Source organism: Rattus rattus, chromosome X, assembly GCF_011064425.1.
Source record: "Rattus rattus isolate New Zealand chromosome X, Rrattus_CSIRO_v1, whole genome shotgun sequence".
Lineage (NCBI taxonomy): Eukaryota > Metazoa > Chordata > Mammalia > Rodentia > Muridae > Rattus > Rattus rattus.
Genome location: NC_046172.1, coordinates 48520952 through 48542026, shown reverse-complemented (window position 1 = coordinate 48542026; position 21075 = coordinate 48520952). Strand labels below are relative to the sequence as shown.

The 21075-nt window shown below is 34.3% G+C and overlaps 2 pseudogenes; both read left to right on the top strand.

The window, feature by feature from the left end:
* The first annotated feature begins 6752 nt into the window (after positions 1 to 6752).
* On the top strand, positions 6753 to 7872 carry LOC116889221 (annotated as a pseudogene).
* An 11630-nt stretch (positions 7873 to 19502) lies between these two features.
* On the top strand, positions 19503 to 20488 carry LOC116887877 (annotated as a pseudogene).
* Positions 20489 to 21075: the final 587 nt, after the last annotated feature.

Below are 21075 nucleotides of genomic sequence, written 5' to 3'. Positions count from 1 at the left end.
AAGTTTATCATTCATTTACAATCCTGAGTCTGTCGCTAGGCTCAGTGTAATAAGTCCTCAGTACCAGTGATATCTTTCCTGTAACACTGCAAGTGAGTACTCTCTCATTTTTGTAGACTTATCAAAATTACTTCTACTGATAAATTTGAGTCACTGGGTAATGTGACATGGAACCCAAAAATTTCAGATGCAATTGTAGAATGTGCTGATTAACACTAATTTTTGAAGGCAAATAAGTTACTATATTCTGGAATATGAATATACAGTGTTGAAATTCCTAAAGAAGTTTCCGTGAAATTCTGTATACTCAATCATATATATATGTATATATATATATACATATATATATATATATATGTGTGTGTGTGTGTGTGTGTGCGTTAACAAATAAATACCTGTTCGTACTATAAGAGGACCTTAACACTCTTGTTGTGTTAGGTCCAGAAATTCAAATAGAAGTTTTCCTGCTAAAATAATCAAAATGATGAATCAAACATCCCTATAGGGACAACAGAGACTTGAAGCACTATGAAAGAATTAAGGTAAACACGACTAGTAGTTGCCATCACATCACTATTGGATTTTTCAATTCGATTAGCAGGAAAAGTTTATGGGGGTTGGAGATGAAAAGTAGATTACCCTATCATCAATGAAGCAATGATTCCTACTGCTGCTGCCTTTACTTCAGCAAGGACTATCAGCGCTTTACATTCAGTATTCATATTTTGATTTTGTGAACACACTTTCTCCATTCCAACACATTGAGTCAACAAACTAGAAGTAGTTCATAATGACTTTAGATAAGATTGCTTTTGTATTTTACCAACTCCTATAACAGATTTTCTGCTTGTCTTACATTCTTACCTAAATAAACTACTGTTGGATTTAAAAATTAAAATGGAAGACTAGATCAACTGTTTACAAAGGAAAGTGAATTCAGTGTATACTGTATTTTTAATGAGATTGAAGAAAAATGATTATAAGAAAGTGTGCAATTCTACTGAACTTTAACTAGTCTGCAGAATTATAACTTTAACTTTAACTATGCAGAATTATAGTGTTCAGTTAGGCAGACATGAATGAACTTAAATTATTCTTCATGTTGAGAATGCCAAAATTAATAAAGCAATATCTTATACATATCTGAGAAAAGAGCTTGATTCTGGTACAAAATAGAAAAGCCATTTTCTACAATGAATGCCTATTTTGTATTAGGAACTGTGATACCTGTTAAGTGTATAGGTGTTTGAAAAAGTTGACCTCATGGTAGTTGAATATTTGAATACCATATTTTAGAAGACAGGCCTGTTGTTGTAGCTTTGTTTTATTTGTGTTGTTAAGGATTAAATCCGGTGCCCTGTGTCAGATAGGAAATTACTTCAGCATTGAACTACATCTCCACTTCATGATGAATGTTTTAATTTAAAAATACAAATGAACTCTAGAGACAGAGCCAGGATGATCTCTTATTTTAAGGAGAGCCTGGTCTATAAAGAGTCAGGAGAGGAGAGCTGTTACACAGAGAAAGACTGTCTCAAATAAAACAAAACAAAACAAAACAAGAATAAAAAAGCAAAACAACAACAAAATCACACAAACAAAAGCCTCTTATGTTAAATGATAACATGAAAAATAAGTAAAGAGAAATATTATCAGTAAAGGTTTGAGGTAAGAAGACATCTAATCTGAGACATGAAGAGGACTCTGTGGGAATGAAAATCATTCACTGCAGTCCTATTTTAAATTAGAGGTTACTAACTACAAAATCAAGAAAGCTGACTATGTGGAGCAATCAGAGATTGAATATGATGTTGTGAGGTATTGGGATTAAGGAGTGGATGCCAGATGATACAGGCACAAAACCACATTGAGGGTTATCAATTTCATCCTAACAAAGATAAGCTTAAATATTTTTCAGAAGAAAGTTGATAAAGGTATTTAATTTCTGAATGCAAAATCTATAAAGCTCGATTTTTGACAAGTGCCAAACAACATTGGTAACCAATCACAACAAAAGTGATGGCCAATGATCTGAAATGGAAATTATCAAAATTCAAAAATATAATAGTTGAAAAACAGGCTAATGGACTTTCCCCAACTGCACTGGCTGACTTTGTATGTCAACTTGACACAAGTTAGAGTCATCAGAGAGGATAGAACCTCAGTTTAATTCCTCCATGAGATCCATCTGTAAGCCATGTTCTCTGTTAGGGATCAATGGAGGAGGGCCTATCCCATGCTGAGTAGTGCTATCCATGGGCTGGCAGTCCTGGGTTCTATAAGAAAGCAGGCTGATAAAGCCATGAGGAGCAAGCAAGCAAGCAGCACCCTTCAAGGTTTCTGCATCAGCTTCTGAATCCAGGAGCATGCCCTCTTGCAATTCACTTCCTTCAGTGATGAATAGCAATGCAGAAGTTTAGCCAAATAAATCCTTTTCTCCCCATCTTGATTTTTGGTCACGGTGTTTCACTGAAGCAATAGAAACCAACCGTAAGGAACCAACATTGTGTTCGCTAAGAACTAGTAGTTTAAGTGCTTTTGGTTTAAGTACAAATTTGAATCATGTAACAGAGGAATGTCAGCCATTGCCAAAAAAGTGAAAGTACATTTTGTAACTCTAAAATCTTTGATTTTACTTGGATTTTTTTTTTAAAAATTAACTTGATTTAGTCTCTTTTAATTAGCTAAATAGGTGAAACCAGAAGGTTAAACCCTCATTCTTGTTTCACTTAGAAACATGACCTGGGGATATTAGATCATTATAGTTGTGATTCGCTGACCACAAGATAACGCTGAAAAGAAGGCATGGGCTTTTCTCAGCAAAGACAGAGTTTCTGTTTTACATAATAATTTAGCTAGAGCCCTTCATTTTTGCTAATGGAAGAGCCCTTGAACTCAGCAGTGAATAAAAAAAAAAGAAGAAATCAAATACCTTGTATAGTGAAATTTGAAAGTTAATATAGCAACTCATAGCAAAGGCATTGATATTTGACAAAACAGGTAAATATAAAGTAGTATCATTTTCAGACCTTTTTGAAATAACGTTAAGAGGAAAAGCTAAATAAAAGTTGTTTCAAAGTCCACGACAATACTTTAGGTAAAAATGAGGCTATAGTTCTGCATAAAATTCTTAAAATTATAATTACTAGTACATATTTATTGTGAGAAGAATGGAGTTTATTATGACATTGTCATACATGTGTGTAATGTACTTAGAGGTATTCACCCTCTCCCTAGGTTATAATACAGAAGGCTTTCATCTTTTCAATAGAGTAAGAGCCAATGTATTAAAGCTGTACCAATTTGAATATCATTCATGGCCTTTGGAAAATCCACTTAAAAATTCAATCAATTACCTGAAATAAATTGAGGTGAAATGTACATTAAGATTTATATATCATTCCGTAAAAATATAGTAGTTGGCATTGATGTATTTAATTCAAATAAGCTGCATATTTACCTTATTTTGTTGGATTAAAATTATAGAATCATAAAAGGGAGACCTCATACAGCACTAGTGGAAATGTAAACTAGTTAAACTTCGACATGAATCAGTACAAACCCATTTTTAAAGAAATTGAAATAGATCTACCATATGACCTAATCATACCACACCTGGGTATTTACTTGAAGAACTCCAAGTTGACACATCAGAAAAATAATTTCTCATCAATATTAATTGCAACAACATTCAACACAGCTGAAGTCTACAACCAAACTAAATGTCCAACAATTAAGCAATAAATAAAGAAACTGTGGCATATAAACACATGGATTCTCTTTAATCATAAAAACTGAAGTTTTTCCTTTTTGTTGAAGTGTATGTAATTAGAGATAATCATATTTTTTTTTTACAAAAGCCAATCTCAGAAAGAGAAACATCACAAGTTTATCTTTTTGCAGTTTCTATATTTTAGGTAATTACACTAAATCATGTATACATAAATGAAATGAAAGTAGAACTGAATAGAGAACAAAGGATAAATAAAAGGAAAGGAAAGGAAGGATAGAGAGGAATGAGGATATAATATACTCAAAAATACAATGTTCACTGTATATGTATAGACTATAAATTAAAAATACAAAGTATTATATGGTCATATCTGAAACAGTATAGCAATGCCACAAAATACTTGTTATAGAAGTAGCTTTTAAAACTTACTGCATATTTTAATCTTTATTCTTTGAATCTTTGGATTTTGGTTTTCTATAGAATATAATTACTCAATATAACTGCACATTTTTATCTTCGAAATTCCCAGAATGGGATTTTGGAACCTGACACAGAACATCTGATAATTTGTGTAGACATAACACAAGCATCACCTAAAAGCATATGACATTTTAGAGGTTTTAATATTTTAGTGAGATTTTTTCCTTAAACTCCTATTCAAAAATCTTAAGCCTAATTTGAAAATTGTACACATTTCTCATGAATCTAAGAAAAATAGTAGAAAGGATATATATTAGAAAGCAACTCCCACAGGTACCCTGGGGTTCTTGACATATGAGTACTGTCAAATTCAATTGTTCTCACCAAAGTTGAAGGTCCACATCCCTTTACCTTCCAAATACAAGTAGTAGTGAAAAGATCATTCATCTTCAACTTCCTGAAGCAGATTTACCCATAAACGGAAAAGATTTTGCACCATCTGGTAAATAATGTGGTTCTATCCAGGGAGACTATAAATCAATGTGTGAAGAGAGAAGGACTATGAAAACTCAGTTCTTTTGTATACTAAAGAGATAACTGTAAAAATGTTTTCTCATGAATTCCCAAGGGGACAAAGCTGAAGCAATCCACTGAGGGATTTTCACCTGAGATTTATTTCTTCTATGGCTTCCTGTGTTTATTTTTTAATTCAGAATTCTCCCAGGAGCACTTCCTGGAAGTATTTGAACACATATTCTCATCTCAGATGTTATGTCTATGTTAAGGACCATCTATAGTACAGAAGTCACTATTTTGTGGAAATATTGCTCCCTTAAGACAACACTAAGAAGATAAGATTTTTGCATTTATTACGTGATATTTTATTCACTATGTGCTTTGTAATAGGTACTGAGGGACAGACACATAAGAGACAATACATTATATCCGCCTGAAAAGAGAAAATGATGTCTCGAACAAAGCAAGTGACAGCAAATGTGACCATAAGTATGATCAGTGTACCTAGGCCATTAAGAAACAAAATGGAAGCAGAATGTGGAAGACAGCAATAGTTAAAAATTTCAGCATCAGAATCACAGACTCATACCACCTGATATAAGTCAGGTCTTATTAACCTCAGTATCTCATACCATTGCATAAATATACTCAATACATGGTTACAGTCTTGAATTATTTATTCTCAGTAAAATTCAATATGCAGAATGAGAAAAAGAGGTGGAGTGTTCGGGTTGACAGTAACAAGACAGATTGAAACTGGCCCAGAGACTGTGTGATGAGGGAAAAGGTCCACTAATTAAATTCAGAGCCAGAAATACACTACACTTAGTAGACTCAACATAATAAATGGTTCAAGGTTTGGTAAAATTATATATCATTTATATATGCTGAGGTGACCAAAAGTACATTTCATATGGTTTCACATAATGCAGTACTTTACAAGAGAGACCAGTTGAAATTTGATCTAGATACATATATATGTGACATCCAATTCAAGGTATTGATCCATACAAATACAGTTATTACATTTGTATTATAAGTTTATTGTAACATTTTAGTGATAAAAAGCTCATAATACAAACATGAGTTATTATATTTGTATTACTAACTTTACTGCAAAATTTTAGTGTTGTAAAGATCTCTCACACAAGGAATTATTGATTACAGCTGGAGAGAGGGCTCAGGGATTTAAAGCATTTTCAGCTCTTCTATAGGTCTCAGGTTCTATTCTCAGTACCTGTTCAGAGGCTCACAGCTACCGTTAAATTAAATTCCATGGACTCACATGCCCTCTCTGTCTGTTATAGGCACCAGGCACATATGTGTTACAGCAACATATATGCGGGTAAGCATGTAAACACATCTTTAAAAAATTGCTTATTACTTATAGTCCTGCTATTTAACCGCAAATATTACTATGATCATCCATTAATTTTGTTTGCAATATTGAATGGTAACCACTGGATTCTTCTTTCACTATTTTCAAATACTGATTCATGTTTAATATACTATTTTAGTACTCTCATTTAAAATATGGATTGTTTATTTTTATATTTTATACTAATCATACAAATTATATGCATGTATAAAATACCTATTTTATTATTTCATTATAAAATCATAAAAATAATCCTGTTTTATTTTTTAATCAATGTTCTCTAGAATCACTAAAACTGATCAATGTTAAAATGGGATGCAATATCATCTTATCAGTATTGTTCATTAATGCTATATACTATAGCATTTTCAGAGAAAGTTAGGGTACTATGCAAAAATCTTAAATATCAAAGTAAATGAAGAAGAATCTTTGCTTTTCCAAGTAAACCTGAAAAGGACATGAAAATTATTTTAGTACTCGCCCCTGGACCAGGCTGAGGATCCTGGTTCTGCCCCCTAGCTATGGGGTACGACCTTAGGCACGACTACTTGCGGCCTTCTGCTCAAGAACCCTCCAGGCACTTTGGATGGAGGCGTGGGGGAGCCTTGGAACTTGAGACTAGTTTTGAATCTCTGCTGTGCCAGTTACTAGCATGTGGCTTTGAGTCTGACAAGAAATACCAGGTCCCACTGATACTGGACCTGGATGGGACCCTAGTCTGATTCTGCTTCTCTATAGTGGCCCCAATCACTGTCTGCTGTACACTTGTTGCCTTCTTCTGCATTCTGTGGTCACTGCCCTTTCACTTCCAGGAGACAACATCTACATACTGTGGGGTGCCCAATTACCTGCCATCAGTGAGCTCTGCCATTGGTGGGGAGGTTCCCCAGTGCTTTGTGTTGCATTTCTGTATTGGCCTGCACTCAGCACCCGGCTTCTTGACAGCTTTCGCCTACTGGAACCACAACCTCAGCTGTGTATCCCCATGTCCATGTTACCGCTTTCTCCGCTGCCTCAAATTCAGTCTCAATGTGGTTGAAAACCTGGCGTTACTACCCAAAGACTATACATGGACTGACCCTGGACTCTGACCTCATGGGTTGCAATGAATATCCTAGTAAGAGCACCAGTGGAAGGGGAAGCCTGGGTCCTGCTAAGACTGAACCCCTAGTGAACTAGACTGTTGGGGAGAGGGCAGCAATGGGGGAGGGTTGGGAGGAACACCCATAAGGAAGGGGAGGGGGAGGGATGTTTGCCGGAGGAAACCGGAAAGGAATAACATTCGAAATGTATATAGAAATACTCAAGTTAATAATAAAAAAAAAAAAGAAAACCTGGCGTTGCTTGTGTTCACCTACATCTCTTCTGAGAACTTCAGTGGGTGCCTGGACAAGGGAGGGGTGAAGGGTACCGGAAGCAGGCACTGCCCTCCGTCCTGCCTGTGGGTGAAGGAAGTAATCCTCCTCTCCCCCTGCAGCCATCCACAAAAAATGCTTTCATTGAGCTTATCGCCACATCCCTTAGTTACAGACTCTTCATCTGCATTCTCTGGAGGCTGAACAAGAAGCACACAGTAAGTCAGGAGGATTGCAAGTCCTATGGCTGGAAACAGCAGCTCTTCATAATCAACTTCATCTCCTTCTTCTCGGCGCAGGCTGTCTACTTCCAGCACAACATGTATTATGAGGTTGGAGTATATATCATCTTTGCCATCCTGGAGTACACTATTGTCCTAACCAACATGACATTCCGCATAACAGCCTGGTGGGACTTCAGGAACAAAGAGCTGCTAATAACCTCTCAGCCTGAGGGAAAGAGATTCTAACCTCTTGTCTGATGCTGGAAAACAAGAAACCATTCTGGCCTTCCCTATCTCCATATCCTCTCTGGGCCCATCTCAATCTGGGAACTGGGGAGAAGAGTGGGAAGGCATGACAAGCCTGACCCCAGCACTGCTTTACTTCTCCCCCACCTCTCATGGGATCTTCACTATTCACTGAAAGGTTCTAAAAAACTGAGTTGATAGAAAGTTCTACCACTTGGTGCAAAAAATAAATAAATAAATAAATAAATAAATAAATAAATAAATAAATAAAGTCCTGAGGTTCATGACTATCTAGTTTTTCACCTTTGTGTAGACACTTTTCACTAAGGTTAGGTCCAGAACAGTGGTTGCTACCTGAAGATCACAGAAGATCGCAGCCATTTCTCTCTGTTCATTCATCTGACTGAGGTGTCTAGTGATCTACCATGTATATCCAGAGTGTGTACACCCAGGTGGTAGTTCTATAATTTGCCTAGGTGTTCTAGATGTGTACTTTCTTCCCCATCAGCCTCGTTGTGTTCCTGTGTATGACTTGGGGAAGTAAATTGTATGATTTCTAAGGGCTTTGGTCTCTGAGGTCATCCAATGAAAGTAGGGTTATGTTTTTTTTTTTTACTTGATAGATAACTTGTCCCAGCAGAAGCATCAAGTGTAGGATATGTTTTTCTTTCCCGTCTAAAACCTAAGGTTTTTTTTTTGGAATATGTCTGTAATTCCAGATTGTTGGGGGCAGGGGTAGGTGAACTGCTTCAGGATCCATGCCAACCTGAGCTACACAGCGAAACCTTATCTCAAAAATGAAATAAGATGCCAGCCATGGTGGCACATGCCTTTAATCCCAACATAACAGAGACCACCTGCAAATATCTGTTGAGTTCAAGGCTGGCCTGATTGGTCTACAGTGAGTTTCAGTCCTGCCAAGGCTATACAGTAAAACCCTTTTGCAGAAAAAAAAAAATCAAAAAACCCTAAGACCTTTCCCCGCCTTTGACAAGGGGGAGGGGTCAAAGGTAGATCCTCTACTTTAGAATGGGTTCCTTTGCTTTCCTTTACCCTCTCTACTGCCCCACATCCCCAGCTTTCATTTTAATATATTATTTCAAAGGACAATGTTTTTCCTTTGCCAACAACAACAACAACAAAATAATATTAGTGGTAATAACTAAATAACTAAAGTGAAGAAGTATGAATTTCCTGCATGTCATTTTTTTTCTTCAGAAAGCAAAAAAGTAACGACTTGTCACAGAAAGAATAGGTCAAGAGTTTAGTAATAAGTTAGGGTGAGGAATAAATAATTTTGGGACCACAAGATTTGGTCTCATAAGAGAATTCTATTTAGTGACTGTATTAATAGCCAGACATATTATATAATTAATGAACATTCAGCACAGTTTATTCTATACATTGATCACATTATTATTATTATTTTGGAGCAAATATACTTAAATCATTAGAGAGTGAATCTGTTCAAGAAAATAAAATGGATGAAAAAACACAAAGATATATTAGTAACATCAAAATAAGATAATGAAAAATAATACTTACTAAAGTTATTCTTAAATAAGAAAAAATTAACATTTAATCAAATTTGCAACATAGTAAGAACAAAATGTGAATGATTATCTATTGCTCTTAAACTATTATTATATTAAAAATTAAGCAATCATACTTTTATAATGTTATACAGCTTTAGTTCTTTAGTTAAAAATCTAAAGACTTATAAGGCTCATTTGAGGTTCTATTGCAATAAAAGAAATGAAGAAATTGAAGTCTATATTAAAGAAGTTTTAAAAAATACTAAAGGGAGAAATCTACTTATATTAAAATCTGAATATCGTTTTTAATGATTCTAAAAATAGAATAAAGCATCATGAGCTAATTGTGCTTTCTAACTCTGAGGAAGAGGAGAAAATATAATGCTCTTAAATGTACTTTAAAATTCTTTAGTCACACATGAAGAACTATTTCTCCAAATAATTTGAATGGGCTTATCATGATGAAGTTTAGAATAGTACATTTACATTTTGGCAGTAACATAAAATTTTGGCATTGACATTTATAAATGAAAAAATTTCCAAATCTATAAGGGAACATGTGGCCTTATTCCCTTCTTCATATTTGCAATGAAGAAATACTGACAAAAAAATTGAAATGTTTAGCCAAAATATGCAAATCAGTAGTAAATCTGTGAAGAGAGCTCTGTCATCTTAATTTATGACTCAGATCTATGCCTTTGATAAATTACTTAAAAATTCTGTTTAGTGGTTTATTTAGAATGCTTTCTAAATATTTATGTAATATCAGTTTATGTAATCTAAAAAGACAACTATGAGCTTTGATAGAAAGTAAGTAGCCTGACAACCATATTTTAATTATTCACCAACTGCTAGCCTTTTTTGTTTTATATAGATTACTGTCTGGATAATTTTCTTCTAAAGCATACTGTTTCATAATAACAATTAAAAGAGTAATCTAGAGAGTCAAAAATAGTGGGGTACTTTTTTAATACTATACTTGGATGGCAGTGTAGCAAAGATCTCTATGTGTTTGAGGCTGCAAGTTTATATAGTGAGTTCTTGACAGCCAGATCTATACAGTATTGAAACAAAAAAAAACAAAACAAAAAGAAAATCTAGAATAAATTTTATGATGTATTATAATTTTGTGTTAAAAGTGTAAGATGGGGAATATTGAAGTATTAATAATATATAATTTATTATTCCAGCACAAGAAATGTAGTCTTAAATGTTCTCAATGAAAATATTGCCACTAAAATATACCCTATGTATGTTTTATTCAAAGTCATATGGAGGGAATTTTTTCTTATATTCATTTTGAAATCCAAAGGCAAATTCTTCTTCTGGAAGCAACAAGAAAATATTTCCACCAAACATGCTTATTTTATTAATTTGTAGTTCTTTTTATATTTTCAATTGAAAATAATTTCTTTATATATTATATTCTCATTATGCTTTACCTTTAACTCTTAGTAGATCCTCTGTAATGCCCCCCACCAACCCAGCTCCATGCCTCCTTTCTCTCTTCCTTAAGAAAACAAATAAAACAAAAGAAACCAAAATTTAAAATAAACAAATAAAAATACAAGAAGCCCACAAACACACACACACACACACACACACACACACACACACACACACACACACCCATTAAAAACTCAAAATCTGAAACCATAATATACAAGCAAAAGATCAGTAAGATTATTTTAAAGCACAAATAAAGCATTATGAGACAAAGAATTCTAAAAAATTGCCATTGAGTTTATTTTATGTTGGCCATTTACTTATGTGCATAACATCTGCCAGTAAGAAAAATTTTTATTAACTATAAGTTCTACTTTTCATCATCTATATAACCCGAGAAATTACACAGTTCCCTAAGATGGTTAAATATATTGATCTTTCTCTATGATGTGTTCAGTTCATAACTGGCATTGGAAACATTGGCATAATTATCAAAATGTCATGAGCAAATTCATTACTTAGATTATAAATTGTAACCTCAATGCATGGCCAAATGGTATCTGGATGTATATCTGCATCCTCCTGTTCAATGACACACTATTGAAAATAGTAACATACAGAAACAGTCTAATTGTTTATCAGCTGCAAAATGGATAATGCAAATATGGTATATAAATGCCCTAACTACTATTTAGTTATACGAATAAAATAAAGACTTGTCATTCACTGCACTCTTAGTGGACAGGAAATCTTTAGGCCAGTCACAGATAAACATGTACTATATGATTTTCTCTTAAGTCTGAAAGCATTCATCTCATAATGAATAGGATGGTACTTATCAATTTCTAGGGAAAGAATGTGTTAGGCAGGAATAGAATAAACTCCATCAATTGGGTTCTCAGTTGTTTTTAAGGAGGACAATGAATTTCTGGTATGCTACTGCAAGCAAAGTTGATTGTGGTTAAAAGTCAAAAATAGAGAATTTCAGTTGCCAGAAAATATTTTAATCATTTTCATCATAGAGATGATAAATGATGTAGGAAATAGTTTAAATTTATTTTACCTTACCTAAAAATTACATAATGTTGTGTATTATGCTTAGACTCATAGATAAAATGCTGTTTCCAATCAGAAAACACTCTCCCATACTGCAGCAAATGTAAGAGACTTGTTAAATCTCAAGATGAAGACAATAAACAATGGTTGTAGGCTCTACAATAAACAAGATATTTACATCATCCCTTCTAAGTCTCAGTGAATATTTGAAAAGAGGGAGCAGTAAGCTTATGAATGCCAGGATGTAGGGTAGAGCACTATGAAATGCTATTCTTCAATTTCACCAGAACTATTGTAATGATTAACTCACAGTTTTTTAAATTGCACTGGGGCTAGAAATTACCAGTCCTAGCAGCAGAAAGTAAAGGAAATAGTAGGGGTTCTCTGGTCCCTACTCTTCTGAACTATTGGCTGTTAATAGACTCTGGGAGAGGGTAGAACCACTGTCCTTAATTATGGGTCCACTGATGAAACCCAACATGAACAGATAGTTTCAAACCAACAGGAATAGGGAAAGTCCTAGTGAATCTCAAGAGACTACAAAACAAAATGAGTAGACATGAAGGGAAGATATTTGCAGGAAAGAAGAGACTACAAGAGGAGTAGGCAGGTGGAAGTTTTAGGTGTATCCATTGTGTACATATTGAGAAATAGCTGAATATCTAACAATTGCCTCATGTTAAACAATTACATTATGCCCTCAATATACATGGTATTGTCTTGTTTTTGTTTTCTGCAGTCATAAGTATAAAAAACAAATGAGAACCCTCTTTTAGGATTATAATTTAGAAATATATATCAAATCTGCACATACTTTGATATAGCAATTTTTTCCTTAGTAACCCATTAAATAGATATACTCAAAATGGGTATGTCTCAGGTGTACTAAAATATAAACTATAAGAGCTATACGATAACATCCTGTCACATTATAACTTTTAGAACCAGGATATGAGGGAGAGCTATAAACATCACTGTTATTTATACAATAGAACACTGTGCAGCCATTACGGCCAATGAGGATATGGACTGACGTGAAACAATGAAAATGACTCATTCACTCACATATTCGGCAGACATTGGAGTTCACACCAAGTTCTTGTCATTAGTGATGCAGCTGCAAACAAGAAAACATTCCGTCTTTATAGTTTTAAAATGTAGTGAAAGAACCATACAGTAAACTGAAAAACAAATATATATTTTGTGATGCATAATGCAATGAAGTGACAAATTCTATGAGGAAAAATAGGCTCAAACGTACATATTTCTCTTTCAAGATAAGTAGAACGTTTGGCCACTCTAGTCCTACCTGCTTAAAAAGTAAGGACAATATACACAAATAACCACATATTTAAATACAGTTGAGAAACATTTGTGAAGGATCCTTAAGGTTTCAATGAGGAATACTGAGAATACATTGCGACATAAAATATTAAAGAATGAATATTATGCAAATTGTTAATAATATTTAGCATTAATGCTAATCTTTGTAAAGTAGTGCTATTCACACAGGACTTATTGTTCATTGCTCATTTTTAAAGGCTTACTACAATAAGCACAATGAAATGTTAGAATGTTACACTGGCTTTTAAATTCCATTTTAATTTGCCCTGACTACATCTGTTTCCTCATTTTTTTCCTTTCCACCAATTCACATCTTCCTATCACTCTTGAGTCCACAAATAGTATACTCTCTGGGATAAACAACTTCTGGCTCAGGTGAATGAATACAAAACAGCATTCTACTTAACTAACATCCTGAAGTTAGTAATAGTTTGAAGTTTTTCTCCACTGAGATGAAAATATCAAATTGAAAACATTCCTATTAATATTCTCATGTGTCATCAAATACTACTGCAAAAAGCATTTCTTTAATGAAGGACAAAAATGCATTTTTCCTGTGTGCCAACAATTTATCTGTATTTTCCTGCACATTTACTAAAAGTTTTTAAATATGTACACATTTATCATTTTTATCAGAATGACATTTAATATATTAAAAGACAAAAGCTAATAAAATATCAAATTTAATGTCCAGGATCAAATGGTAGCAATTCATCCAACTACATGAATCTAACAAGGTTATAGCTCCTCATTAAGTATCTCATTTTATAACATACATTATTTTTTACATGAAATATAATATATCTTTTATCTTATCTTTCCTTCACTTATTTCTGAAAAACTTGTCTTAAGAGAGATGTACATGTGATTTTTAAACCTTTATTAGGAAAATTTAAGTTCATATCAGGATGAGAGGCCAAATATAATAAAAAATATTTAATAATAAAAAATAAATTTAAATTCCTACCTAATTATTTATTTATTAATGTGAGAAGTCTTGATGACTGGTTATTAAAATAGGAAAGATGTAGTTACATGTAAACATTACAAAATTAATGAAAGTTAACCTTCAGTGAAATATCGTTTTTGTTCTATATTAAAATGAGAATATTATTATTATTACTAACATAGTGAGCAAGGAAATATCCAGGTAATTCATGTATAACAATATTTTAAAAATCATTGTATACACTATCATTTTAGTTAAAAATTTATTAATTCTGCATTTTGTTCTGTTCACAAGTTGCCCTAAATTATATTACAACAAGTAGCAGAGACTAAATTCACATCAATTGATAAAATAATGGCAAGTGGTGCTTAATGAAAGGAACTGGTACTTGGAATCTTGAATTAAAGATATAGAAAAAATTTTTAGCAGAAATAAGGTTATCAAAATAAAGGTAATTTGGGTTTGATGTCGATGATGCTAATTCTATTGTGAAGTAATTATGTAAATCATGTGTTTCTATGGAAAATTACTGCTGTTTTTAATTATTATGACAGAGTCCCATGTAGTCTAGGTTGGCCTCAAGTTCATTATGTAACTAAGGATAACCCTGAACTACTTACTCTCCAATCCTTACTTTTCAAGTAGTAGGATTAAAGGCATGTGCTAACATACTCAGCATACAGTCAATACATTTGATTCAACTGAAAATGTTTTGTAAGCTGCTAGAAAACTGCAAGGGTACTGATTTAGAATTTCAATCAGGGGTGGGAGTACAGGTATGGCTTAAAAAGTGACTGTTATTTTTCAAATACATTCCAAATAGCATTCCTGTCCTCTTTGCTTTATTTGTATGAACGTGTATAGGTTTACTCTAAAATTGCTTGTCAAAATAATTGTTACATTCATATTTCTGCCATGGGAAGATTAACTTAACATGTATGTCAAAGATGAAATATAAAGTTCTAAAATGGACTCACAAAGACACAATTCACCTACCTCTAAATATGAGGGAGGCAACCTGATTGACTGGTGAAATAAAACATGAGTGTGCCAAGAGCTTTTGTAAAAGTATACACATTTTTCTTTTTTACTGCTTATGTTTGTATTTATCCTAATTTATTATTCATAAATGTTGTCTAGAGAAGACATCTTAAGCAAAAGAACACGACTTAGTCTCAAAATATGTATCTCTTTGTGATATGATAAGTGGAATGTTTTATCTGGAACTTTCTGACAAAATTATATTCTGAAGTGATTCTGTATTTCTAAAGATTTATTTTTATTCTTTAATTATGTATATGTATTTTCATGCATTTATGTGTATATGTCATTGCAGATCTCCATGGAATACCAAAAGAGAGCATTAGATGCCCTGGAGCTGGAATTTCAGGTAGTTGTAAGCTGCCTGGGTTGGAAATTCTCAATTCAAGGTCACTGTTCGAATGGGTAGAAGACTAGCATTTTTAAACTGATGATTTGTGAGCCTCCAAATCAAACAGATTAACAATAAGTTAGCCCTCTCTGCTTGTCATTCATAAATTAGGTACCTTTGAGAAGTTTTTATTGGTTTCATACTCATCTAAAATAAATGCGTACCTATATTTTTTCTCATTAAAATATGTATAAAGAACAGTACAGTGCTTTACATGTAGAAAAAGTATAGTTAAAAACCCCATAAGAACAACAATACCAACCAACCAGCACTGATGCATGCCTCCAGATGCATATGTAGCAGAAGATGGCCTTTTTGGGCACAAATAGAAGGAGAAGCCCTTGGTCCTGTCAAGGTTGGAACCTCCCCACCCCCGGCCAAGAAGGGGAATGTCAGGGTGGGGGAGGCAGAAGGATGGTGTGAGTGGGTTGGGGACACCCTTATAGAAGAAGGGGATGTGGAGATGGTGCTATAATTCATAAAGACTACTCATTCTTGTGAGTAGAAACTCATAAAGAGAATTCTTCATCTTAGTTTAAGTGGTACACTACTACTCTTCAAGGTTGAAATATTACATTTCCAAATTGACATTTTACCCTACATATAATTGCTTTGCTATTTAAAACAGGACACGTAATGATAATTCATAAAAAAAGTAAATTTTAAGTCATCAAATGCTAGAATCTGTCTTTCAAGCCTTGAGCAAAATGTCCATTCTTCACCTGTATTTGTAACACAATGACAGTGTGCATTAGATACTTCCAGAAGCCACATTTTCTTGTGATACATATTGATTGTATTTGTTAAATTAAAATAGTAACAATTTAGTTTGTCACACTTGTAATACTAGTGAGTCTGAGATAAGATATTGCTATAAAATTGAGGCCAGTATGGGCAATGTGAATTCTGGAACAGCTTAAACTACAGAGTGAGACTATTAGCTCAAAAACCCCCCAAATAAGTAAGTGAATTAACAAATATTGCAATTGTTTAAATAAAAAGCCACATATATAAATGCATTCTATGAAGAAAATAATTTAAATCATATAAGTTTAAACAATTATGATCTAAAGGTCATGAAGATTAATCTTTTTCTCTTAAATATTAAATTCTTTTAAACAATAGGCCTCCAGATTATTAAAGCACACTTTGTCATGTGCGATAGCAAATCCTTCTAAGAAACTATCAGTGTGGGTTTGACTCTTAAATCTCTCTTTAAATAGACTCCATAGGGAAGCCTAGATAAAGAATACAATGGCAGAGAAGACATTTGGAGTCAGTCGGAAAGCCTTGAGTCTTTTAAAAGCAGCAACATTTTTTTTTTTGGTATAGAATTAATAATATCCCCCAAAGGATATTTCTACAACTAAATCTGGCATTACCATTTTACCAGGTCAGATCAGGTTGAGGAGGGCAATACTGCATTGCTATGAAGAGTTTGAAATCATTTTCTTAAAAAAAATGTACACAATATCTCTTCACCTGACCTAACCCCTGAGACTTGACTAAAAGCTGAGTGGCAGTTCTTCTAAGGTAAAAGTTTCCAGCAAATAGTCTGAGGTCACAGCTTTGTACTCATGTGATTGACAGTAAGAATGCCTAGAAGTAACTTTAAGAGGTGATAAAAATATGCAATGGCTAGGTTAAACAAATTGCTGTACATCAACTTTTAATATTGTGCTATGTGCTATTTCCCAATAGAATACTCTCCTGCATAATCATAAACCCGAACATGAATGTATTGGTCTTCTGTTTATATATTATGTTTTCCAAGTGTTTGGTTTTATGGATTGTGTGTGTGTGTGTGTGTGTGTGTGTTATAAAATGATTTTTCTTTGTTTTTTTTCTGTTTGGTTGGTTTTTTTTTTATTTGCCTATTTGTTTTTCTAATGAGAGAAAAAAATAAAGATGTGGAGTTGGATGGGTGAGGGAGGATCTGAGAAGAGAACCTGTGATCAAAACTATTTTATGAATTATATTAAAATAAAAAGATGAAGCCACTTCTATTGTTAAAGGATTAGGGAGAAAACAAATTATAAAGAAAAGAGGAATACTAAAGCTTACCCATTTTCATAGGGTCTTTGTGTATGGCTTACTGGCTAGTAACTTGCCACTCAGATACAAAGAGATACATGAAAGAAATATAAGATGCTTCATTTCCTTTATTTCATTGTAGAATCAGAGATGAATCATCAATTTAGCAAAGAGAACTCAAGTATTAAATATAAAATTACCCATAGCATTTTCAGAGTTAGAACAAACATCATAGTACCACAAATGTCCTTGAAAACTTTAAAATTTGTTTACAAAAATCAAATAATTTTAAATCAGCCATCAGAACTTATTTAAGCAAGACATGCAATTAAATATCTTGTAAAGTTGAAAATAGAGTCCCAGGCATAGCAAAGTATCCCTTTGTGTGAGGATTTCATTTCAAAGGACAAATAGCATCAGATAAGAGATGACATCATCAAATGGGATGCTCAGAATATCCAGCAGAAAATAACAGGGGAAGTTGAGTCAGTCAGCTTGCTTTACCAATTGAGTTTTCTCTCCATGGCTGACCTTGAGATTCTCCTTCGATTGTAAGGTCTATTATAACACAGGATAAGATGTAGAAAATGTTTTACTTTCTTTTCTCTACTGTGGTGTTTCATTCTCCCTTTCACAGAGTTCAATGGCCAGATTATCCCCTGAGAAGTAGCCCTGGAGGATATGGAGATGCTTAGGTATGAAGTTGGGGTGAGGCCAACAACTCAGTCATGCTTCCAGTACAAGTTTTCCATTGAGTTCAATGTATACTATTACTTCTAAGATCAGAAACAAAACAAAAATAGCCATCATTATTTCAACAAAATATTTTAAATTTTAGGTAGGAAATCTTTATAGACTATCAGTGAGCATTAATATTTACCGCAACAAGCAATCAAAACATATAATTGATTAAACAATTACATTTACAATAAAATCAAAATTCTGTACATAAAACTAAGTTAAGAAAATGAGTGACCAGTTTCTCATTTTTTCCATGTTCTTTGCTCATTCTCCAACCAGAAATTTTTGTGGTTCATAATTAGTCTTAAGTGCATCCTATGCTGGAAGTAAGAACACTGTTAGATGAAGCTACAAGAAATAGGGACTTGTTGCTTAATGAGTCCATGCATGGTTTAATTTCTTCCTACAGATCCCGGTATATTTTGGTTGATTTATTTGCTATTACATAAAGTTGCCATTTGTAAACCTATATTAGCCTGTTATTCCTACATAGGATTACTTGTTTCTATACAGAGTGTGTATAATCACTGTGGGTTAAGAAAAGGCACATGGCTTAACAATAGAAAACTGAGAAATACTGGTGCATGGAATATGTAATAGCATACTAAATCTACAATTCTAAATAAAATCATGAAGAAAATAATTGCACATGGAGAAAAAATAGTTTCCAATTGAAAGTTGACATACTTTCTCTTTTTTTTTTTCTGATTTCAGGAACCAGAAAAATAAAGGATGAAGCAAGAAATATATGTGTACTATCAAATATTTTTTTAAAACTGAATTTAAATAATTTGAAATATCACTAATGAATGTAAAAATCATAAGGGTTGAAAATTGTCCAGTTAAATAGAAAATGTGTACATTATATATGACAATAATACAACCGTATATATAAAATAATTGGAAGAATCATATATAAGAATAATTGAATGAAAAAGTGGATTAAATTGGTAAAGGATATCATGAGGAATGATGTAATACTTGTCCACAGGAATAATCTCAAAGGGAAAACTGACAGTGTACAACATAAGTTGACAACCATTTTCTCTGAGGGTCCAGATAATAAAGTTCAGTTTCTCTGTGCTGTGTCATTATGGTTGTGACCAGTAAAAGCTTGTTTTCAATCAGATGGAAGCTTGTGCATCATGTTTTTCTGACCTGCAATACAGGGCAAAAGAGAATAACACAACAGTGCTTCAAGGAGTGGAGACAGCAAATTGAGGACATTAATACCTATGATGATCAGCCCTAGAGCAGCATGAGTGGCTACAGAGTGTCCCATGACAGTGCTGGTGGTCATGGGTCCAGAAGCCTGAAAGAGCTATCCACAGAGCCCCGTCTACATAGCTTACATAGGAAATCTCCCTTTTAACACAAATCAGGGTGACACAGATGTAATTTTTAAGGATCTCAGCATTCAGAGGGTATGGCTAATCAGATACAAAGACACAGACAAATTTAAAGAGTTCTGCTGTGTAAAATTTGATGAGGTGGATTTCCTGAAGGAGGCTCTGACTTATGATGGAGCATGCTTTTGTGACGGGTCACTTTGCGTAGCAGCAGGCAAAAAGCAAGATAAAGGTGGCTTTAGATTCAGGAAAGGCAGACCCGATGACAGAGGAATGGGTGACTCTCGAGAATGTAGAGTTGGATGATATTCCTGGGATGACTTCAACTCTGGCTACAGGGATGGAGGATTTTGTATGGGCCTGCCTGGTGGGGGAGGGGCGTTAGTGGCCGTGGGGACCAGCAAGCAGGTCCTCCAATAGGGAGTCACTTTGGAGATGGTCCCCCTCTGAGTGCCTCCAATATGGACTTCAGAGAACCCACAGAAGAGCACAGAGAACAATTGCAGCTTAAGCTTGGACAGTGGCAACCCAACAATCAAGTAGCCAGCCTAACTCAGCCATTTTGTGGGAGCTAGGCCCAGGTGTGGTGGTTCAGAAGGACAAAAATGAGTTTAGGGGTTGGGAGGAAATGGGTCATGAGGGATCTGGAGTAAGACTGGTGGCAGCCCATGGTCCACAAGGCCCATTCCACCGGCTCTCTATCCATAAAGAGGAAACACAGAACTTGTGAGTTTTTGTCAGCTGTAACAAGTGGTTTCTTAGCTTCACTATACCTATCTAGTGCCTGTTTTGTGCTTTCTTTCTGTTTACTTTGTCTCCTGTCTCACTCCCTGCCTCTTCCCGCTCCTTCTCATGCAGGATGTATGTTGGTCACTTGCAGACATGGGCTGAGGTGCTTCATCCTTCTTTGCTTTCTTTTTTTTCCTTTATGTACCCTGGCTATGCTCCAAGCATGCTGTTCTCTGTTTTTCCTCAGAGGATCTCTCTAACTTGCATGTTGAATTCTGTGTTGCTATGGACTTACCAGCTAGGTGGCTTCTGGCAAATTGCTGGTATACAGGAGATGAGCATGCAGAACTGGAAGCACCTTGCTTTAAAAGAAGGAAACACGCCTGCTGGTCCTGAGAGGTTATTGTATTTGGGGGCCTATCACCTACCTCAGCATCCTGTTCAGGCATAGCAGGCTCCTGTCAAACAGTGAGGTCAGAAGGGTATAATGGAATATGAACATTCTGCACCTAGTGGCTACCTGGGTGCCAGTGGCCACATGGCTTCGCTTCTGCTTGCTTTAAGACCAAGTGAAATCTCATTCCCTCC